Source organism: Sorex fumeus, unplaced genomic scaffold (genome assembly GCF_029834395.1).
Source record: "Sorex fumeus unplaced genomic scaffold, SorFum_2.1 ptg000155l, whole genome shotgun sequence".
NCBI lineage: Eukaryota > Metazoa > Chordata > Mammalia > Eulipotyphla > Soricidae > Sorex > Sorex fumeus.
In genome coordinates this window covers 3,160,842-3,184,703 of record NW_026606212.1, presented here as the reverse complement: position 1 = coordinate 3,184,703, position 23,862 = coordinate 3,160,842, and the positions used below count along the sequence as shown (strand labels likewise).

Genomic DNA, 23,862 nt, shown 5'->3' with positions numbered 1-23,862 from the left:
TCTGCAATTATGCTATCTGTGCTGCATTCTGCTTCCTCCCGGGGCCCGGAGCCTGGAGGGCCACGGGAAATGTCCACAGCCCACGATTTTCACGACAGCAGGACAACCTAGAAATCCTTCTTTCCTGAGGGAGCGGGAAAGGGGGGTGGGGAAGGAGTGGAGTGGTGGTTCAGGACCACGGACAGCGACCCCAGCTTCCTCCCCCAGCTGGCGCAGGTATAAAATCCACATCCCATTTAAAACGCACGGCCTCTGAAGCAGACCACCCACAAGGACAACACGATACCCATGCGCAGACTACACACAAAGGACTAATCCCGTGTTCCTCCTGAGTGGCACCCGTGCTGGGGCACCGATGCTGAGTGGTCTGTGGCGTTTCCTACCTTAGTTTTTCCAAGTGCAGTTAAGACGGAATGACAGGGCAGTTAATGATTTAACTGATGCAAAAAGGCACGGCGGGAGGAAACGGTGGCCGAGAACCTACTGCCATTCCCGCTTATTTCCTGGCCATCTTCTCCCCCTACCCCCACCCCGAGAAACCCAAGATGCGTTTCCAAGCCTGTTCCTCCTTCGTCACCTGTCTGGGGCGGCAGGAGGTGAAGCGGAAGGAAGGGGCTGCCAAGAGTAAATGGACTATCCAGGGGATTCACAAGCCTCCTGGGACTCCGAGCAGATAGAGCCAGGGCCGGGAGGCCGGGTGCGGGCACAGAGCCAGCTAATGGCTGAACCATGTCTTCCAGGGGGCCGAGCTCGGGAGCGGTGGGCCAGCTCCATCTTGGTGACACCCTGCACCTGTGTGGACACTGAGGCAGGAGCCTTTCGGCCTTGACTTTGGCTCTTTCCTGAGCCAAAGAATGTGGGGAGGTGATTTCTCTCTCCGAGCCGAGGGGCTGCAGCTGTTTCCGAGTTCGGGCTCTGGTCTTGGACAGGCAAGGTGCCCAGTGGAAAGCAGGGAGGGACGCTAAAGCGGGGTGCAGCCTTCCTGCACGCTGGGGCAGACCTGAGCCCCTGGGAGACGGCGCTGAAGCCGGAGAGGGAGCCGGGGAGGGCAGGGGCTGGGCAGGGCAGAAGCGAGGCGGGCGCTTGGCCCCCCCGCCCGCATTCCCCAGGTGCTTCAGCCTGCCAAGAGGAAGGGGCTGGATCCCGACATCCCAGGCACTGCTGCCACCCTCCCCCCAGAAGCTGGGTAGCCCCCACCCTCCTCACTTGCCTTGTCTGGGACCCCAGCTGCCCGGCGTGGCTGATGCTCTGGGTGTGAGGGCAGTGCCCCCTCCCAGTACCCCGCAACTCAGGCAGCTCCTGGAAGGTCTGCCTGCTGTCCCCAGATTCCTTCCTGCGGGTCGCAATCTTCCCAGGCGGGGAGAGGAGTCATGGCGCTGCCCGGGAGTCCGGGTGCTCTGGGACCTTGCCTTTCTTGTCCGCTTGCTTCTCTGCTTCTGAAGAATGCACCTTGTGGAGGTTGTCCCAGGCCCGTGCCCTCGGCCTGATGCAGCCGTTCTTAAATATTGAATAAACCCGCCGCTCCTACTGTGGGGTAATGTGGGTACTAACAAAGCCTCAGTGATTCATCAGCTGGAAAGAGCTTCTGTCCTCGGCTTCCCCGCCTCCAGGAGCCGCGGGGCCGACACCTCCCCGTCCAGCCGCCAGCCCTCCGGGGACTGGCCCATCGGTGGGCTTTGCCCCTCTCCTTTAACTGTGCTTGCTGTGGCAGCGCTGACCCAGGGGGAGCAGGCAAGGCCGAGGAGCATTAGATGGGCTCGAGGCCCGGGCTCATCTGTCCTGCAAACTCTGACTGAGCGCCGAGTGCAGTGAACACTGTGGGTGCAGTGATGCAAGAAATTTTACAGAACAACCCTAGTGGGGGGGGGGGGGCGGGCAGACACATAGTACAGCATGGAAGGTGCTTGCCTTGCACACAGCTGACCCGGGTTCGATTCCCGGCATCTCGTATGAGCACTGTCAGGAGTGATTCCTGAGTGCAGAGCCAGAAGTAACCCCTGCGCATCTCCAGGTGTGGCCTCCAAACAAAACAACCTCCTCACCCTAGAGGAGAAGACAGAACAGCCCACAACATAGAAGGTAAGAAAAAGCACTTGTGGAGATGGAAGCGGCCCTTTCCCGAGAGAGGCAGAGCTGTGCCCATCTCCCAGACGGGCAAACTGAGGCTCAAAGCGATTTACAAACCTGCTCCAAGTCAGGTTATCAGCAGGGCTGCAAGTGCAGCCTAGGCCGCCGGGAGGGACCCCGCGCCTTGGGGAACGGCTGTGTGGGCTCTCGCCCGTGGAGATTCCATTCCCTGCTCCGGGTGGGGGTGCAGTGAGGAGGGGTCAGCCAGGAGTTGGCCAGCCTGTGGCGCTCCTTCCGGTCTCATCCGGGAGTGCCCTGCCGCAGCGGCGAGCAGCCGCGGGCAAACAGATGAGGTCATCTTTGGCTGCCCCAGCCCTGGCTCGTCTCCACTCGGCCCAGCAGGAACCGGCACCGGCGTGTGGCCGACACGGGCTTGCCGCGCCCTGCGCCCAGCCGGCCAGCTCCATCAGCTGCCCCTGGCCTACCCCGGCCGCGCCCCCCTACTCACCGCCCCGAGTGCCTCTCTCTTCTCCTCACTCCCTCAACTCCTTTTGGTCCTTCAGCTTCTGGGGCAAAGGTTGCTTCCTCCAGGAAGCCCTCCCAGACACGACCACCTTTCTGGGGGATATGGCCCCCCTTCCCTAGGACCCTGGCCGTGGGTTTTCATCACACAGGCATGTGCAAGACGGCTGGCTCCCGTTGTCCTCTTTGAGAGGTAAGAGCAAGCCCAAGTTGTCTCCTGTGCTATTCCAGCCGTGGGTGTAGGAATTGAGAAGTCTGACAAAGGACTAGAGGGAAGGCCCGGCCTCCTGACCACAGAGGCCTCAGGGAACAGAGACTGGGGACGCTCCACGCCCGAAAACGGTTTCCAGGAGTCCATTTGAATAACAAGCAGTTTGCAGATTCTTCCTGAACTTTCCAACCACTGGCAATGTCAGAAGCAGCCTCCTTCCCTGCACAGGTATCTGTGGGAGACGGTGATTGCCCATAAGCTTCCCTGGTTTATTCATGACCCTTTAAATATGTATCAGCAGCAGGGGGGAAAGCAGATTTTAATGGATTATTTTTATAACCGCAGCCGCGTGACCTCTTATTGTCTAGTTCTCCGAGAGCGAGAGAGACAGGCTTCCGTGAGTATCCTGCCCGCACGGCAGAGTCTGGCAAGCTCCCCGTGAAGGATTAAATATGCCAAAACCCAGTAACAATGATGGGTCTCATTCCCCTGACCCCGAAAGAGCCTCCAAGTGGCACTTGCTAAAATCTCAGGGCTAGGACGAATGGAGACGTTACTGGTGCCTGCTCGAGGAAATTGATGAACAACGGGATGACAGTGATACAGTGATATAGTTACAAAACGGGATTTTCAGTATGTGAATACAATACAATGGAATGAATCATATAGTATAAATAATCAATTTTTGACAGTTTCTTTGTGGGGGAGGTGTTATTTTTGCCTTTGGGACCTCACCCACTGCCTGGCTATGCTCAGGAGCCATCTGGGGTGCTGGGGAGTCTCACCCAGGCCTCAACTGTCTCTGGCTGCACAAACCACTTCCCCGCTAGCCTTGACGGCTTCTGTCCCCTCCACTATCCACCAGTTCCTCATAAGGCTGTTAAAGTCTGGCCTGGTGTCCAGGGAGGGCTGAGGCATTGGACCCCTCCCCATGAAAAAGAGGATCTGAAGGAAAATCCTCAAAAACCCTCAGACCCCTCCCTTAATCAGATTAACCTTGGTGGTTCAGCCCAAAGACGATTCCAGAACCTTCCAGACCAGGACAACCTAAGAAGATATCCACACAAAAGCCAGCCCAGAAGCCCATTCAAGGCTCTCTCTGCCTTTGGAGAGGCCCATACTCTCCCTTGAGCATGTTACTCGTGTGTGTGTGTGTGTGTGTGTGTGTGTGTGTGTGTGTGAGAGAGAGACTCTCTGTCTCTGTCTCTCTCTGTGTCTCTGTGTCTCTCTCTGTCTCTCTCTTATTCTCTCACTTTCCCTCCCCTCCACACCTTCAAAAACCTCCAAATAAAATCTGTTCTACTTCACTGCTCGTCTACTCCTGAAATTCTTTTCTGCGAGGTGAGGCAAGAACCCCGAAACCCTGGGTAAGGCCTAGGACTGACTCTCCTTCCCTGCAAAGAGCAAATCTTTGTCCCAACCTGAGTCCGTGGTTCCCTGAGAAATCGGGTGCTGGGGATCAAGTCCCATGCCGAGAAGACCATGTGAACATCAGGTGTAGCTTGACGGCCTGGTGGGGCTGTCAGGGCTTTGGCCTGTGCCGAGCAGGGGCGTGTCGCAGACTCTGTCTGTCCTGGTCTTCCCAGCGCGGTCTCGGGGTGACAGATGGATCATGAGAAAGTGACCATCTCTCTCCTCCTTCCTCACAGAAGCCACCAGTTGGACCCACCGACCCCAGAAGCTCTGATGGACAAGGCAGAGGGTCCGGCCCATTGTGCGGAGGACTCCCCGGAACACAGTGCAGACCCGGCAGTGCCCCCCAACAAAATCAAGTTCCGATTTCCAGCCTCGAGGTGACGTTAGTCAGGCTGTGCTTGTGACGGCTCATTTCCCCCAGTGCACAGCCCGGGGGGAGGGGGGGCAAGTCAGCACCTGGAAGGACACCGGCTGCCCAGATCCAAACCACAGCTGCCTGCTGTCCTGGGAGGGGCAGAGCCACATCCACCCACCACGGGAGGCTCCAGCCAGTGCCCAGGGGAGGAAGGAGCATTGGCCCCCAGGAAAGGCAGCTTCCCCCAGAAAGACCCAGAAAACTCCCTCAGCTGCGATCCAGGCATCATCCCGGGGAGGGCCCAGAGACCCAGCAGGCCCCCGCGGGTCATTAGATCGACAAAAACCCGCGATCAGAGACCCAGAGCCTCTCAGAGGGGCAGGGACCCCGGGCTGCCCGGGGACAGCTTCTGTTACTGCTTCCGTTTCCACGGAGGACCATTGGTTCAAACACCCAGAGGCCCCAGCAACGGCACGGCAGGGAGGGTGCTCGCCTTGCACGCAGAAAACTTGCATAACATTAGACCCCCGGCCCCCAATATGGTTCCCTGAGTCCCGTTAGGAGAGGTCCCTGGGCACAGACAGCATCCGAGGAAGCCCTAAGCACTGCCGGGGGTGGCCCCAAAGCCAGAAACCCGAGAAACAAACGAAAACTCCCTCTGACTTTCTGTCACTGTTGCTTTTCTAAAATATGTATTTTGACATTAAGTGAGCAGAAAAACAAAACAGCGTCCGGCTGAGGGGAAATCTGTCGTAGGCAGATTTAGCTTCGCCTGACTGTGAGAACATCATGTGTCTCATTTTCTCCACGGCCAGTGGGCGCTGGAGTGTGGGCCGCGTTGGGAAACTGACCGTGGAACGAACGGGACACGTCGGCGAAGCTTCCACCGTGGACCCATGAAGAATGCGGTTCCCCGGGGGGCCTGGGAGCTCAGCCCCGAGCTAGATCCTTAGAGAAGCCCGTGACAGAGGTGGAGACGGGCTGAGGGGTCAGAGATGAGTCTGGCCGTCCAGGGTGGCTCCGACAATGCCCCACAGCCCTGAGCCATCCTCAGAGCTCAGGCTGACTGTGCTGGTCTTCAAGGATGCGAGGGTCCCTGCAAGCCCCTCCCCCGGCCCCCCATGCACCCCTATCACCAGGGGAGACTTAAGAGAAATGGAGGATCTGGCCCTGCTTCTGCCCTTGGAAACCAAAGCCCCTGCCATGAGCCCAGAGTGTAAATGGATAAACTCGGGCAGGTGGTGCTTGTGTCTCGGTCGGAGTTATGGAGAGAGAAGCACTGAGAGCTCCCGCTGGCAAGAAAAGAACTCTTGGTTAGCCAAAGCAAACTGGACAGCCGCTTTGCAGATACGGAAATGCTCAGTGGCACTCCCTGAAACAAACCTCCTCTGTGTCCATTAGGCCTCATTTCATTTAAAAAAATTAATTAATTAATAATAATAACAGGAGCTGGAACAATAGTACAGCGGGGAGGGCGTTTGTTTTGCATGCAGTCAACCCAGGTTCGATTCCCAGCATCCCATATGGTCCCCGGAGCAGCACCAGGAGTAATTCCTGAGTGCAGAGCCAGGAGTAACCCCTGAGCATTGCTGGGTGTGATCCAAAAAGAAAAAAAAAAACATTAAAAATGAACCCGCTGCCCCCATGCATGGCCCAGCCCAGAACCCTGCAGGTCCCCTCCCCTCACCCCCCAGCCAACGTCTTTCTGACTTCCTGCAGTTCCCTGTGATGTAGGCAGGTAGATTAAGGAAGCCCTGCCCCACCCCCCAACCTACGGTTCATCAATTTACTTGAGCGGGCCCAGTAACGTCTCCATCGTGAGACTTGTTGTTACTGTGTTTGGCATAATGAACACGTCACAGGTAGCTTGCCAGGCTTTGCCGTGCGGGCGAGATACTCTCGGTAGCTTGCCAGGCTCTCTGAGAGGGGCGGAGGAATCGAACCCTGCTTGGCCGGGCTGGCTGCGCGCAAGGCAAACACCCTACCGCTGTGCTATCGCTCCAGCCCACGGTTCATCATGGCAATGAAATTTCTGGGAAGTAATAAAGCCACCAGTCCTAAGTCTGGCCCAACCTTGTGGATATTGAAAGCAAGATCCTGTCAGACCTTCTCCAGCAGCTGGTCCTGAGGAGACGGGACCCCTCCCTACAGAAAGGGCCTGAAGGAAATTACTGGAGAACCTCAACTGCCTCCTTTAATCTGATTAACCCTCAGCTAGCCCAGACCAGACCAGAGAAGGTTGGACCCATCCTCACAGAGGAGATCCAGCAGGAATAAAGGTCAAGAGAAGGACTTTCAAAGAAGACCACCCCCAACTCTACTCTCTTGGAAACAACCCTAGCAACGGGCTCTTAACTGGTCAGAAAGCCCCATGCGGGGGCGGATTGGAGAAACCTATAAAAGCCACCTTGAACATGGGAGGGGCACATGTGCTGCCCAGGCCCGTGTGCTGCTTGTGCCCACGTAGCCGGGCACCTGTGGCGCCTGCATCTCCCCTCCTGAGGCGTGGACTTTCCTGTCTCATGCTGGGGTCGCCCTTGGAGAAGCCCACCTTGTCTCTTGAGCGCGTTACTCTCTCTCACTTTCCCTCCCTCCGTCCTCTTCCTAAAAACCTCCACATAAAAATCCATTTTTCTTCACTGCCCATCTACTCCTGAAATTCTTTTCTGCCAGGCGAGACAGGAACCCGGTAACCCTGAGAGGGGCGGAGGAATCGAACCCGGCTTGGCCGGGCTGGCTGCGGATGGGGAGAAAGTGACTGTCTCTCTCCTGACATAAGCCTAACCCGTGGGGCCCACCGACTTCACTTTGGCATTTGCTGCCCCCCCCACCCCGCCCACCTGGATCATTCTGGCTTCTTCTAGAAACACAGCTCTCTGCCCAAATGTCACCCACCACCTCCAAAAGCCTCCCCGGCTGCCCTTTGCATAACTAAATTAGCTCTTCCTCCTCCCACCCGTCTTCCCCGCCACGTGTCCTTCCCACACGCCTCCAAGCCGGCTCATCTGCGTGTCCTCACGCGCTGGGCGCTGGGGGAGGCCCGGGGGTCTCCGGTTCGATGCCTGCTGAGTCCGCGCCCAAGGAATGATGCCTGGGACGCCTGGCCAAACACCCGGGAATTGGGGAGCAGGGTGATGGAGCTGGCAGCCACCTCCATACCTGCCACCATCCAGGGGGCTTGTCAGGCCATGCAGACCCCGGAGCCTCGAGTCCCAGCGAACCGGAAACTGTTCTCATGGGCTCTGAGGGGCCCAACACAGGCTGTACTTTGGGAATCCTGGCACAGAATCACCTGCAATCTCCCACGGGACCCCCAGACCATGTGGGACCTCAAACGCTGTCTCTCGCTGGCCCTCTGCCATCTCTCACCAGACCTTTCTCATAACAAGTGAATGAATTGCTGGCTGTGGGGGTCAGTTCCATGGGGGGCAGGAGGGAGCTGGCCACTGCAGAGAACAGGGCCGCCGGAAGGGACCTGCCCGCCCTGGCTCCAGTCCTCGGCACAGGAGTCTTGGCCAGCCTCCACCACATTCCGTCAGCTGCTGAGGGGACCCACTCGCCCAGGCCCCACTGGTCCCCCACCCCCCCAGTGCACTGGAAGCTCCAGCCCCCACCCCAGCTCCTGGAGCCCCTGAGGCAGGCCTGGCTTGGGCCCTGGGGTGCTCGCAGAGATGAAGCTGAAGAGGGGCGGAGAAGTGCAGGGGTGAGGCCCCCAGAGAAGAGGGAAGAGTGGGAGGAAGGGTGGGGAGAACAGGGAGACAGGAGGAGGGTGGGCGGGACACAGGGCAGAGCAGAGAGGCCCAAGGACCCCAGGGCTGGGGACCGGGACCCCAGCTGCAGAGGCCACGCCCTGGGGTGGGGTGGGGGCGGGGTCACGGGGGCTGCTAGGCGGGGCTTCTCACAGCATCTGCGGGGCGCCCCTCCCCCCCCAGCCCGGAAACCACCTTCCTGCAGCCCCGCACCGCAGCCCCGCGTGGCCAGCACCCAAACAGCTTACATAACCGCTTCCCACTGCACTCGGCTCTGCGTGGAGCGTCCGTGCATGAGAGGGATGGGTGCAGGGCGAGAGGGGAAGCCAGAGGCCGACGATGCTGAGTGCAGAGGGGAGACCCCACCCCACGCTGCCCACCCCGCGGACCCTCCACAGGGGGAGACCCCATCCCACGTAGCCCACCCCGTGGACCCCCGCACAGCAAACCTCCTAAGGGCTGGCTCGGCTGGGTCTCCCCTTGCTGGTCTCTGCTGGGCTGTGGGCCCACACCCGCTGGTCCTTCAGCTTCCCGTGGCCTGACGTGCCCACTGCAAGACCTCCCGCTCACTCAAAGCTTGACGCGGCTCGGGCGCAATGAGATTTCAGCCCCCATGATGTGGTTAAGGCCCAGGACAGCAGCCTTCGAGGAAAGCGCGGGCACCGTGCAAAGGGAGGGCTGCTGCCTGCGCCCGCCCCTGGCCCTGCTCAGAGCCAGCAGGCTGGACACGGGGCCTGCCGAGACACTGCCCGGCCACTGGGCCAAACTGGGGGCCAGAGTCCCCTGCAGCCGCCCTGCAAAGATGCTCCCGCTGAAGGGGGCGGGGGGCAGCTTGGCCTGCCTGACCCTCAAAAGCAGAAAGTTGGGAGACCCAGTCCCAGTGGACCAGCACCTTGGCCAGAAGGGAGAGATGGGCCTCTGCTCCCTGAGAGCCGGGCACCCCAGCAGAGAGGGGCCGGCACCCGCATGCAGGGGGGAAACCGGGCCCAGGGCATGGGGGGTGGGAGGGCCACACTGAGATGGCCCAAGCGAGAGGAAGCCAACGCTTCCCCTGCCCCATGTCTGGCCCCAGCGCCGTCTCCACTCCACACCCTGCTCCAGGCCAGAACCCAGGAAGGACGTCACTCGCATCATCCCAGGAGAGCGTGAGGGAGGAAGATGGGCCTCGGACCCCCCGATCTGGATCAGTCCTTGGTGCTCTCTCCTGGCCCAAGCTGGGGGTCTTAGGGGAAGAAGGAAGTCGTCTTGGCACTCCTGCCCCCTGGGGTCCCATTCTGCAGGTGACCTCCGTGTCTGGTCCCCAGCGGGAGTGTGTCCTTGTCACTCGATAAGTGCGGACCGGAGGGAGGCGGCGGCTGGCCCTGGCCCTGAGTGGCGCCCACGCGGAAGCCGGGTATGTCCACGCTCTCGCCGTGACTCATCACGACCAACAGACGCTAAGTCAGCCAGGCCGGGCCGACGCCAGAGTGACCGTCCCCTGTCTGTCAGCCGAGGGAGGCTTCGCTCACCGCCTTGCTCCTCGTGCATTCATTCAGGAGGGTCAACGCGAGCGCCAGCTGGGCTGCCTGCCCAGCCCCACAAGTGAGTGGCCCCTTGGGAGGTGACCTGAGCATCCCAGGGGGTTCTGCAGGGGGGTCCCCTGCCTGGGCAAAGCAGGAAAGCTCGGGGCTCCTGGGAGAAGCCCTCCCCGGGCACCCAAAGTTGGGATGATTCAGCAAAAGCATCTGAAGCCAAGGAGGGAGCCACGGTGGAACTCACAAGCGTCCAGTGCCCCGAGCCCTGCGCCCCCGACCCCCTTGCCCCGCCCCCTTCCTTCAGGCCTGCCCCACCCCCCACTGCCTGCTTCCTAACAGCCTCCCGAGCCTGAAGGAGGGCACTGTGCCCCTTTCCTGCGGAGAGAAACTGACGTCTCATCCTGCAGCCACGTCCCGAAGATGCCAAAGGGAGCGCGCGGGCCACGGGGGCGGCCCTCGCACAGGGAGGGGGGCCCACTTCCTCCGCTCCCACCCCCAACCCTGGTGTTGGCCCGGGCTGGCGCCCTGTGCCCTGGGTGGCGCATCTCTGGTGCCCCCTCCCCCAACTGCTGCAGGCTCAGCTCTGAACACCAGGCAAGCAGGAACCCTTAAAATCCCCACAGCCCCTCTCCCCTCCCGCTTTACAGATGGAGACGCTGAGGCCCAGCGAGGTGATGGGGCACAACCAGGAAAAGCCAGATCCGGGATGGAGACCAGGAGCTCCATTTCCCACGCTACAGCCGGCCACCACACGGCACTGCCTCTCTTTGGGTCCTGAGAAGGCTCAGAGAGAAGGACCTTGCCTGAAGTCACACAGCAAGACGGCACTGCCATCCGAATTCCAGCTCCCCTCTGGCTGCTCCCAGGGTCCCCACACCACAGTGCCCCGCGGCCCTGACCCCTGATGACGGAGGGAGAGCAGGGCTGGGCAGCGAGGAGGGCCCCTCCGCCCCCCACTGGTGTGGCCCCCTCCGGCCTCCCCACAACTCAGCCAGCTACATCCCGGGGACCAGCCAGACAGACAGTTTCCGCTCCGGGGTCCCACGCACACTGCCGGGTCCAGGGCGTATTTTTATCCCTGCTACAGCCCCGGCGCTCAACAGAAATAAACCTCCGTGTGCTCGTCGCGTCCACGCCTGATCTGTCTGCAGCAGCTCCTGGCACAGGGCACCCAGAGGAGACGGGGCCAGATGGCGCAGCGGGTTTTATTCGAAGGCGCAAACCCCGCATCCCACCCGGCGGGCCTGGGGTGGCGCCCTGAGTGGGACCCAGACACGCCAAGCAGCCGGAAGGGGGAAAAGGAGCCAACCAGGCTCCAGCCGATCTCCCAGGCCCCCTCCGACCATGGGACCCTCTGCCCCGGAGACAGGGCTTGCCCGGGGAGAGGTACCCCGTGTGTACTCCCAGGGCGCCAGGCTGGGTCAGGGGTGTGGGGGTTTGTGGCCTGGCCTGGGGAGAGGCTGAGGGATCTGGCAGTGGCTGACTTGCTGTGTGGTCTCGAGCAAGTTGCTTTCCCTCTCTGGGTCCTCCCAGGGGAGAGACAAGATCAGAGTTTGGGACGGGCAGGATGGAGGCCCCCTTGCCACGGTGCATCCACGGTCGTCTGCATTCTGTGGGAATAAGACCCTCAGAGGTACCTCGCCGTCACCCTGGGGCTGAGTCCGAGTGTCTGGGTACTGGGGCACCGCTCAAGCAGGCCCCCTGCAGCTGGCCGCAGTCCTCATGGAGACCCACGGCCTCCACCTGGCCCAACAGGACCCTCAACCACTGGCCACAAGTGCCATCCCCGGTGCTGACTCTGCCCCTTTCCCCAACAGACACAGCCATGGGGTCTCAGGACCAGGAGGGCCGTGGGCTCAGCGGGAACAGAGCCTAAGGCACAATGGGGAAACTGAGTCCCAGAAAAGCGAGGCCACATGGGTGGAAACCCAGGCCCCTTGGTTCCATCCTAAGGAACTTGGAGCACTTTCCAAGGTGTCTCCTTCCCTCCTGGGGCACCCCAACACACTACCTCAAACACGATGGGGCGGCCTCTGGATCTCAGCCCCCCACCCCAAGATTTACAAGGCAGGGGCTGCAGGAGCCAGGTTGGGGTGACCAGTGAGGGATGCTCAGCTGAAGATTTCCCACCCCCCACCCCCCAAAAAGTCTCCACAGAATATGGCCATTCAAGGGTTAATGCTTCTTGCAGCCGGACCCGGGGGGTCCCCCACTGTGGTCCAGTGTGACCAGGCGATGCCACCAAGCCCAATATTCCGAGTCTCCCCAGAGCACAGTTGCCTGTGCAATGTTCTGGGTTCGAGCCCAGGTTCCGGGTTTGAGCCCGGGGCCTGGGGCCTCGGCACCTACGCTCGAGGCTTCCCTCACTCTCAAGGTCACACGGCCAGTGAGGCGGGGGCCCAGGCACTGGCTGCGGGCAGAATGACAGCGTGGGGGCTGCGTGTCCCCTCGGGCTCATCCTCCCGGGGCCTGGTGCCTCCAGCCTCCCGCCTCCAAGATCAAGAAGCTCGGGAGGAAATCCGGGGGGGCATGGGGTGCGGGAGAAGGGGGGGGTCCCTGAGATAGCAGCACAGAGGGGGTGTCCCTGAAGCAAAGCAGAGAAGCCCCTTCTGGGGGTACCCGTCATGCAGCAGAGACGTCCCGCGACCCAGCATGAGTTGGGGGAGTAGACGACCAGGCGCCCCCCCCCCCCCGCCATCCCTTTCACAACCGGGTCGGGCCAGGCTCAGCCTCCACAGCTCGGAAGTGAAAAAGCCAAAACAGGGGCTGCAATCAGACCCTGGCACCCGACCCCAGACGTCATTCCCCACCCTGAGGGGTGCAGAGGGGGGTCCCCGGGCAGGCACTGGATGGGTCTCCTGGGGCAATGACTTACAGGTCCCACCACCTGTGAAAGCAACTCCCGGCCGGCTTCCCCTGCAGTGAACGTTCCCCTCTGCCCACCTGACCACTCGTTCCCGGCCGACTGTGAGCCCTGCAGGGACCGCGGTCCCTGGGCACTGGGAGCCCGACCAGCCCAGCTGGCAGAAACCACCAGGATTCGATTACTCAGCCCAGCCTGGAAGATGGAGCGTTCAGCCCTGCCCGCTGCCAGCCTCCCCGCCTGCGAGGCCGGCCAGGCTGGGATCCACCCGCTAGCCTCAGGGGACGTGCCCCAACCACCACGGGAGCACCCTGCCGCCAGATCAGAACGCCCCCCCCCCCTTTGCCCCTCTGAGCCAGGCTGGCCACCTGCCCGGCGGGTGGATTCACTCCGAGCCACTGGCCGCCACTTCCTGCATCCTGTGCTGCAGGGACAGAGTGCCCGGGCAGTGGCCGCGGCTCTGACCACCGAAAACACACACAGCTGCCACCCCCTCCTGGGCACTGAGCCGAGACCTCGCTTGGCCAGGGAGCGCTGCCGAGGCTATCAGATGGCGCAGACACCCTCCCCTACCGACGACCCCATACCCCACTGGCTCTCTCGGACATCCCGCATCGCAGCAGAAACCGCAGCCCCCTCTCCCGCCCCCCCCCCAGCCCCTTCCTCTAATTGCAAAGAACAGCACGTACCTCAGCACCGGAGGACTGCAGGGGCAGGCACGGGTTGTGGGTGGGGGTAGGGGAGCCCAGTTCTTGCCGACGCCTCTCTTCCCTGCGGAGGAGAAGAGGCGAACTCCCAGAGACTTGGTTTGAAGGCTCCGCGGAGGTGCCTGCAAGAGAATTTGTTCGTTTGACTCTCCTACACTTCCCAAAATAAAACCAAAGCACCAAAGCACACGCGCGCGCACACACACACACACAAACACACACACACACACACACACACACACGCCAACTAACCCCTAAATCATGCACAACCGAGACGCGAATAAATACCCAGCAGAGAAGCCAAACTCAGCCAGTCCGAGGGCAAGGAAACAGCTCTGGGGCTACAATCCACATGGAGGCAGATCTGCACTGTAAGCTGTGCGCTCTCTCTCTCTCTCTCTCTCTCTCTCTCTCTCTCGCTCGCTCGCTCACTCCTCTCTCTATTCTCCCTCGTTCTCCTCTCTCTCCCCTGTCTGTCTCTCCACGTCCGTCCGCATAGGCAACTCCAGGCTGGCTGTAGACGAATCAATTCCTCTCCTGGTGCCCGAATCAGCCACTGCCGCCAACAGTGCTGCAAATCCCGGTGTGAGCGGGCGGGTGTGCTTGGAGGGGGCGGGGGGGGGGGGAGGCTGCTTCCCAGCGCAGGGGAACCAAGCCTGTCTCCCACCGGGATTTATGGCAGATGCCTGGAGAAGCATCTCCAGTGGGAGGGCAGGAGGGACGACGCGGGGCTCACCCAAGATCCCTGCAGCTCAGCACCGGCCAGCGGAGCTCGGAAGTCAGCACCGTGGACAGCGCTAAAATGCCGGGGGATGGGGAGGAGGCGGGGAGGAACCGGGAGGAAACGGGAGGGGGGAGCTGGGCGGGAGGCAAGCCCTGAGGCAGAGAAGTTAAGTTACAGGACGGTTCCAGCTGAGAAAAGGGAGCCTGTGAGGGAGGGGAGCAGGGCACCGTGAATCTTCACGGCCTGATCCCGTCAACTCCGTGCCCTCTTGCCCACACGCACGGCCCCAGGGTTCTTTGCTCACCTCTGCTCCGGGAAGGGCTACCCTCACCCTCCTGCCCATGACGGAGCCTCCCCTACAGATCAGAGTCCTGCCCTGCAGCACATTTCTGACGGGGACTTTGGGGTGCAGAGCAGAGAAGAGGAGGCGGCTGAGGGAATAGGCATCTGGTGGTACCCCTAGAGGGGCCCGTGCCCACAAACCTTGACAAGTCATTTGACAAGAAAGGCTCCACATGTCCCATGTTAAACGAGGAAAATGACTTCCGAGCTTGTGTACGGGCAGGAAGCAACAGTAAGACTGCCCGAACTGTGGGCTGCCATGATCCCACGATCGATAACACGCCCCATGGGTCAACTGTTTTGACAGCGGAAGAAAGGAACTGGCGGCCAAGCCAGGTACCCGTGTCACCTTTCAGCAAGAAGCTGGAAGTGGCCGGAAGATTCTAGAAGAATGAAATCAGACATCTGAGCCCTGGCTAAAGAGCTCGCCCTGAGAGACGGCAGACTGGCTGTCAAAAGAGAAGTCACCATCTGGACATGGAAATTCAACTCTAGAAGGCTTTCTGCAGAGAGGGTCCCGGGACCACCATGCTCCGCAGCAAGGGGAAAAAAGAAAGAAAAATAAAACAAAAGAACTCACACGGAACAGAGTCTATTTAGAACCAAGTGAAATCTAGTGAGCACTTCCCTGAGAAGTCCAAGCGAATCCCCTCCCCAAGAGCCCTCTGCTGCAGTCCCCTGGGGGGTGGGGTGGGGAGGGGGTCAAGCTGAGCTGCTCCACGTGATACTCAGCTCTGCTCCTGATGATCGGGTGGCATGGCCATAGGCTGCTCTCCCCCAGGGAGCCAGGACTCAGCATGTCAGAGTCTGAGACGCCACTTTGAATTTTACTTTTGAAGATGTTGATCATGGCCAGGACCGCGATCATCCTGACGGTGACACTGGGGACGCTGATGGGGACGGCAGTGGTAACCATGGGGTGACGGTGATAAAGATGATGGTACCGATGACTAACGTGATGATGGGGGGTGTGAAGTTCATGGTTCTGGAGATGGTGATGGTGGTGAGTGGTGCTGATGATGCTGATGGTGATGGTGGTCTGGTGATGGCAACAGTTATCACATACTGTGAACTGTCTGAGAGACACACATTCGATCAGTAACTCTGTTACTGATGTCTCCTGGACCGCAAATGGCCAGCAGGGTTCAAACTCAGCGTCCATGATCCCAAAGCCCATCAGAATGTCCCTCTCCAAGGCTGGTCCCAACACAGCCCATGCTTTGGGGGGGGTCATAATCCTGCTTTGCATCTTTTCTGAAAGAACTTGAATCCAGTGCCTCCTCACTTGACAGATGGAGATGCGGAGGGCCAGAGAGGAACACAGCTGATGAGCCAGGAAGAGGCAGCAGTGCACTGTCTGGGCTTCAGTGTCCAGGGTTCAGCCTTGCAGCACGACCCACAGGAGGGTCTTGGTAAACACTGGGGGCCTGCTTCGAGAAGCTCAGAGAGGGACTAAAGGTCTCTGGGCGCTGTCCCCCAGGTGCCATCCCAGTTTCCCTGGCAGACAGGCCCCTGTCCTGGGAAACTTCATCAGATCTCCCCTAGGGCAGGAAGGGAGCAGCCACCTGCCAACAGCCTCTCCAGCCCCGCCCCCGCCCGACACAACACCAGGCAGGTGGGCACAGGGCGGCCGCTCCTCCTGTCAGCAGGCCTGCGTGAGGGGAAGGAACTTTGGCCCTATTTGGACGAGCAGCCCGAGGCCCGCCCGGTACACACGGCCAGGGAAGGGGAAGAGGCCAAGACGCACATGCAGGTCACTGAACTCGGGCTGCAGCCCAGCCCGCCGGAGACGGCTCCAAGTCCAGCCGCCCTCCCAGCCCGCACCGCTGCGCTCACATCCGCTTTGCATCCTGGGCGTCTGCCCAAGTCTCTTCCACTGAAACGGGGCTTTGCAGCAAGAGGTTCTCGGGATAATGCGTGAAATGGGGGGAGCTCTGCCTCCTTCTGGGGGGCACCTGCTGTCAAGGGAGGGCTTCAGCCCTTCCCCGCAACCCCTAGCTCCCACCCCTCCTGGGCTTGCAAGTTCCTGCCCCCCCACCCCTCCCTAGAGACCCCGCAGCTGGGCCAGTGCCTAGAAACCAGACATTCAGGCCGTGGCCGGCCAGAGCGTGAAGGGATGGCAAGGCACTGGCCCGGGCACCCTGGCACGGCTGCCCTGGCACTGGGCCTTCTTGGTCAACCCCAGGGATGGGGGTGATGGGGGTGGCATGCACCCTGGGGGGTTCGTGTGCACCCTCACAGGCACTGACTGCATCCTGCCCCTCGCTGCCAACTTGGTCAGAAAGTGCCGCTGAGTGAACAGAGGTGATGAGCATTTTAGGTGCCGAGAAGCGGAGCACTAACTGGGCACCTGCTGTATGCAGCTCTCAACCAAACTTCCTTCTTTCTCAAGGAGTCTCACGGAGCACCCCCAAACTCCTGCTGATGCCAAGTGACAGCAGAATAAAATGCGACCATCAGAAGCATAGGGTGGGGGGCTGGAGCGATAGCACAGTGGACAGGGCGTTTGCCTTGCACACAGCCAACCTGGGTTCGATTCCCAGCATCCCATAGGGTCCCCTGAGCACCGCCAAGAGTAATTACTGAGCGCTGACAGGGCAGCAGGAAGGGCACTCACCTCGCACGTTCCATCCCTGTCACCCCATGTGGTCCCCTAAGCCCTGCCCAGGAATAACTCCTGAGATTAGAGCCAGGAGGAAGCCCTGAGCACTGCCAGGTGTGGACCCCCGAATTAAAACATCTGCCTGTGTTCCTACTTAGCTCTTACCCCGCCAAGCTGTATGACCTCCAAAAAGCCAGTAACTCTCTCTGGGCCATAGTGACGCCCCCACCCCCTGCAGCAGGTGGCAAAAGCAGCATCTCCACACAGGACACATGACGGTGACAGGTCACAGCACACGGAAGCTCCATGCTGGTCACGGTCATTTCCGGTTGCTGCTGTGACGTTTATGGGACAGATGGTGGTACCAGGGTGCTGTGTGGCCCGGGGTACACAGGCTGATGGGAAGGGACCTGTGATGCTTGTTCCAGTATCTGGCTGCCACTGGAACGAGCGGGCATGCACTGAGGCATGACACGGCGGATGGCTGGACTCCAGCCAACCTTCCACGTCCAGCCCTCGGAAGTGCCCTGTCAGCTCTGAGCTCCCCCACTCTGGGCATGAGGGCTGGGCCAGCAAGGGCCTCTGTTAGCTCGCTAGGGAGCTGCCCCACTCTGCCCTGCCTCATGCCAAAGGGAACAGAAGGGGCTGGCAGCACCTTCCCACTCCAGAACGGGCTGTGGCGTGTGCCAGAGAAAGGCTGCGAGTCACAGCCGGGGCCACCCAGGGCTCTGCCCTGAGTCCCTCCCCCAGGTCAGCCTGTGTTCCAAGAAGACAAGCCCGGCTTGGGGATCTCTGAGTTCGCAGGACCCCAGAACAAGTGCCACGTTCAGTGCCCACAGAATGGGCGAACGGTTCCTAGAATCCGCCTGTCACTTCCCGGGGGCTGAGGAGGTGAGCTCTGGCCATGCCCGTACCAGGCCACTGACCCGTGACGGGTCTGGTGGTCATCATCAGTGGGGCATTGTTGGAGCCTCCCGGGGTCCTGACCAGGGTCCTGGGCTTTGGGCCACTTAGGAAGGTCTGGGCGAGATCCTCATCCCTGCGGGTCACAGGGAGCCGGCAGGGTGGGTGGGGAGGGCCGGGAAAGGCTGAGTTGGGGCTGAGCCAGCGGAGGAAAAGTGGGGGAGGAGGAGACGCGTGAGGCAGCAAGGGTGAAGGAGCCTGGCGTCTCCCTCGGAAGCTCAATCACCCAAAGCCTGGATGGGGAGGGGGTGGGTCCCCAACAGAGGCCACTTCCTGCTGGACTTCTAGGGGCTCCTGCAGGAAGACCCTCCATGGATGCCCTGGCTGACTTATCCCTGGAAATGGAAGGATCAAATTCTCCTCGAGACTGGGCTGGACTTTGCTGGCACTTCCCAGACTTGAGCTGGCCGTGGGGATAGGGAGGGGGAGCTTTGCTGAGAGGTCTAGGACCCTGCCAACGCCGAGATGGAGTGGCCTGGAGCCCCCACTTCCCCCACCTCGGATCTGTGGAGCTGGTCACTGAGATGGACCCCGCAGGGGGCGGGGGGGCCCGAGCCGGGGCTGGGTGCGGGCATGCGCAGAGCGCTCCACACATTAGCTGCTGCTTCTATTATTAGGCTTCTCATTTTATTTATTTATTTTTCATCATATCCTCTGCCAGAGGCTGGGGAATCAGGCGCGAGAACACAGAGGCCCCCCAATTACAGGAAGGCCCGAAAGGTGTTAGTTACAGCAGAGCCCTGAGAGCAACCTGGATAGCTTCCTGTGGGGGGGACCAACCCAGCCAGCTCCCTGGCAGACCAGGGAAGGGGAGACAGCGGGGGAAAGGACTGATGCCTGGGGACCCCATATCGCTCCCTCCCTGCTCTGAGTCTGGCTCCAGCATCTGGGGGTACGCTTGTCAGCCTCACGCTTCTGTCTGTCGGAGGGGGGTGGGGGGATGAAGCGGGTGGAGGGATGAAGGTGGGCAGTCTGCGGCCCCTTGGAGGGCGGGATAGGCCAGAGGTAGCAGGACACACACGCAGGCGAAGCTCCCTCCTCTGGGGTCTACAGAGAGAAATCACCGAAGCACAGACAGATGAATCCACGGTGGCGAAACATCAGAGATTGGACGACGGACCCAAGGGGCCAGGTTGGGGTCACGCGGGGTCAGAGTGGGGGTTCCTGAACACGCAGCCCCTGGCCATCCACACAGCACTTCACTCTGCTGGCTGCTTGGCCAACTGTGGGATCGTGGGGTGAGCCCCCCCACCCCCATGCCCCAGTCTGCTCAGGGACTGTGTATACAGAAACCACAACTGGTGGGGTTTTTTTTTTCGTTTTGGGTCACACCCGGCAATGCTCAGGGGTTGCTCCTGGCTTTGCCCTTAGGAATTACTCCTGGCGGTGCTCAGGGGACCCTGTGGGATGCTGGGAATCGAACCCGGGTCAGCCGTGTGCAAGGCAAACACACCCTACCCGCTGTGCTATCGCTCCAGCCCATTTTTTTTTTGGAGGGGCTACACTTGGTGGTGGTCAGGGCTGACTCCTGACTCTGAGCTCAGGGATCGCTCCTGAAAGTGCTCGGGGGACCCTAGGGGATGCCAGGGATTGAACCCTGGCTGGCCATGTGCAAGGCAAACGCCCTCCCCACTGTCCCATTGCTCAGTCCCCACCACATGTTTTTTATCCATTCACTCACTGATGGACACGTGGGGCTGCTTCCGTGTCCAACGTGCAGGACCACATCATCGTCTCGTTCACGAAGACACTATTTCCTAGTCAGCTCATGTTCTGAAGCCCCAGGTAGCCGGGCACTGTGTGTGTGTGTGTGTGCGCGCATGTGTGCGTGTGTGCGTGTGTGCGTGTGTGTGTTGGGGGGAAGATAGGGTTCAAGTCCCTGCAGTGGGCTGTGATGGACAGGGAGGCCCTGGCCAGGATATGCTGACCAGCTTTGCAATGCCCAGTGGGCTGGTCCTAACCAAACCATCGCTCCCTGGGCCTCATCTTCCTCACCTGCAAAACAGGGGGAGATGAGACTGTCCATCCCAGGAACCAACTTCATCTAAGAACGACTGCAACACCTTCCAATTAACGAGACACAATTTATCTGCTTTGGGTTTGGGATCCCAGCTGGCAGTGTTGACGGCTTACTCCCGGCGGGGCTCGGGGGACTCTATGGGGGTGCCAGGGGTCAAACCCAGGTCAGCTGCATAGCAAGGCAAGCACCCTCCCCATCGTACTATGGCTCTGGCCCTGAGACGCCTTGAAAATAGGAGTGGTCATCTGGGCAGCCGAGCGCCTCGCACACTCCAGCTGCAGGGGCCTGGCCGGCCCGGCTGCCAGGCTCTCTGCTCATTTGTATAAAGGAAACTGCAAACTGCAGGGTGCTCCAGCCAATAAGGGGGTGCAGAGGGGAACTACAGGTGCAGAGGGGCCTTGGGACCCCCAGTGCCACCATGGCTGGAGAAGTCCCCCAGGGCCTTGCTGGCGTCTCTTTAGACTGCACCAGACGAGAACGTTCCCACCCACCTTTCCTTTCTCTGCCTTCCACTTGAGGGTCTGACAGCGGCCAACCTCCTGGGCTCCCTCCCCGCCCCAGCCAGTGGTGATTCCCCCCAATTAAATTCACGCCTATTTATAGGAGCTAGGAGGACTGGTCAGTGGTTGGAATCAACCGTAAGTGTGTGTGTGGGAGGGGAGGGCGGAGGGTAGGTTAGAGAAAGGACCAGGAGAAAATAATATCTGGAAATTATTAAGCTGGATAAGAACTGAGGGTTAAAAGTAGGTAAAGGGATATACTGGTAACCTTTCAGTATATCTATATTGCAAAACACAATGCCCAAAAGGAGAAAGAGAGAGCGGGGGAGAGAGAGAGACAGACAGACACACAGACACACAGACACACAGAGAGAAGAAAAGTACCTGCCACATAGAGGCAAGCTGGGGGGTGTAGAGGGTGATGGGAGGGAACCTGGGGACACTGGTGCCCTGGTGGAGGGACGGGTGTTGGAACACGTATGACTGAAACCTAATCACGAACAGCTTTGTAAGGGTCTATCTCACAGTGACTCAATAAAAATAAAATAAAATAAATTCTTTCTTGCTTAACCCACTGTCGTGTCTGTTCGCCGAGGGATGCAGATCAGCCCAGAATCCCAGAGATCATCAACAGCTTCTCCCCAGTCCGTGTGCCAAGTGGGTCCATGAGGTTTCGGAGCTGATGCTGCTGGGATTGGTTCATGCACGAGCCTGATCCGTCCATCGTGCCAATGCTCGTAGGAAGAATATTAGCATACAGTGACTTAGCTGGCAGAGTATAAACTGGGAGCTGCTGTGGGCATCTTTTTCACCCCCCCCCCCCCCGCCTGGAACTGGAATTTCATGAGAACAACAGGGAACATGTAAGAAAAGGATTCCTGGGGGCGCGGGGAGGCGGGTGGGGAGGAGGTCATTCTTTGAGCACCTGGACCCAACAATGCCTGAAGCTGCTGTACTTAAGTCACTGTGGTCCTTTTCTTTTTTTTTTCTTTAGCCTATTTGAGTACTTTGACTTAAAAAGTTTTTTTCATGATTTTCCCAACACCACTTTTTCGAGTGAGGCAATCTCGAGAGACGCTGCGGAGTCCAGTCCGCATCAAAGACGGGACAAGTGGGTGCCTTTCATTCCACGTGTGAATAACTTCCAGGGTGTTGGAAGGATTTAGAGACGGGGGGAAGGGGGAATAGAAACACCCGAAGTAGCATGAGGGGGAGCCAGCCTGGCTTTGGGCTTTTTAAAGAAGCTTCTCCACAATTAGGATTTCTAAATATAACCCCTCTCACTCAACGGAGCCCGGCAAGTACCTAGACAGCGACTTCTAAAAATAAGAGAAATAAAATCTGTCTGTTTTATGATGAATCACAAACACATTTCATCTCTGGCTCTTCTTCTGTTCTGGAAGGTGTTTCCCTCCAAAAAAAAAAAAAAAGAAAGAAGAAGAAAGAAAGAAAATAGGTGGGGTTCTCAGTCCTCTTCTTGGGCTCTGCCCCTAACTGGAACTGCCTTCTGCAGAACCTTCACAGCAGTTTGTCCTGACCACGAGGCAAGAAGTTTCTTGGCAGTTCTTGGCTTGGGAACCAACGGGGGCCCGCAAAGAGGAGACTCAGTGATCCTTTTTCTCTGGGTCCACGCAAATAAACAAAACAAAACAAAAATACCGCCCTGGTCCACTGGGACACGGCAAGCAGGACCGCGGGAAGGAGCGGAGATGCAGCCTGGCACGTTTCCCTCTAAACGCTCAACCTCCTCCCCTCTGGCCGAGACGGTGAATACGAACGCGCTCAGCATCCGTTCCTGGGATCATTCCTTGGTATGACGGGCAATTAATAACTGTCTGGGCAGGTGCTGATGGCAGAGGGCTTGGCTTGTGCCAGGGGCCCTTCTGCCCCCGGGGCCACTTGTTCCTCTTTCCCTGGCCGGACTCCGAGGGCCTAAAGGCCAAGGTGCCTCCGTGTTCCCGACGTGCTGCCTCACTGGCTTGGCAGCCGATGCTTCCCACACAGTGAAATCCGCGTTCGCCAAAGGAAGGAGCTTTTCCTCCCCTCCGCCTCTTGATGAAGGGAGCAAATAAACAGAGGTGCAAAACCAAGAGGGGAGGGGGGGGCTCGAACCTCTGTACTGCATCGAGCAGATGCCCAGGTGTGTCCAGGCCTCGGACCGACAGCACCCCTGAGGTTGGCCACCGCCGCAGAGGGCGCGGCATTATTGCCCGAACACCCCGTGAGCCGGGCTCAGCCTTGCTGCTCTGTATGCATGAGCTTACCTCATCCTCACAGGCTGAGAAGCAGGTGCTAATATCGTCTCTGCAGAGCTGATGCACGTGGGAGATCGCCCGCAGAAATGTAAGTGACCTTAATGCCGCCTCACCTGCCCCGCAGAGCTGAGCGGGGGAGGGTTAGTGCACCAGCGTGGGGTCCCGCAGTGCCCTCCACAGAGAGGGGGCGCTGATTTCTCGGCCCCTTAGACTATGGGACTAGCCTGGGAGTTCTTTCCGCCAGCAGGAGCTGGACCTCCGGGGGCACGGCCACTTCCCTTGCTGGACTCTGCCCGTCCCAGTAACCAGCACGTGGCCGAGCCCCGGGATTCAGAGCCGTGTGCAGCCAAGGTGGCCCACGAGAGCAGCCACATCCCGCCAGAGTGGCCCTGCTGCCCGACAGCCCACAGCCCAGGGACCGCGCAGAAGTAGGAGTTCTGTGCCCCTGGCACCGGGCGGCTGTCTCTTCTGTTTCTGGAGAACCCGAGAACACCAACAGGAAACGAAGGGATGAAAGTGAATTGCTCACAGGTTTCTTCGCCCAGGGTGGATCTGAACCAACCTCACAGAATCCAGCACAAATACACGCATGAGATGACCATTATTAGAGGATACTGCGAATATATCATCCATGTTGGCTCCAGATGGGGCCACGGTTTTTAACTCACTTATCAGTCACTCATTTGTGGCCCACCCTTACTTTTATTTATTTTTATTTTTAATGTAAGAGTACTGTTATTTATTCAGCTGCTGATTAAAGCAGACTGAAGCGGGCATGAACTCCACAGTACTTTAAAAAAAATTGTTTTTATTGAATATCTGTGAGATAGACCATTACAAAGCTGTTCGATTCCCAGCATCCCATATGGTTCCTCGAAGCACTGCAAGGCGTAATCCCTGAGTGCATGAGCCAGGGTAACCCCTGTGCATCGCCAGGTGTGACCCAAAAAGGAAAAAAAAAAGCAAGGGTGATTCAGGGACAGCCATCAGGCTGGACAGTGACCCCCTGGGGGCTGGGCACAGGATCCTCCTGTCATATCTGGATTTTTCCA

The 23,862-nt window shown here is 59.4% G+C and overlaps 1 protein-coding gene across 1 annotated transcript in view; it reads right to left on the bottom strand.

Moving 5' to 3' along the window:
• Nucleotides 1-13,848, bottom strand: part of RPH3A (rabphilin 3A) — a 56,657-nt gene extending 42,809 nt beyond the window's left edge. The window contains exons 1-2 of the mRNA XM_056107130.1: nucleotides 13,693-13,848; nucleotides 13,387-13,526 (exon numbers count right to left, since the gene is read on the bottom strand). The gene's annotated coding sequence lies outside the window, so the exon portion shown is untranslated. The remainder of the gene's footprint in view (nucleotides 1-13,386; nucleotides 13,527-13,692) is intronic.
• Nucleotides 13,849-23,862: the final 10,014 nt, after the last annotated feature.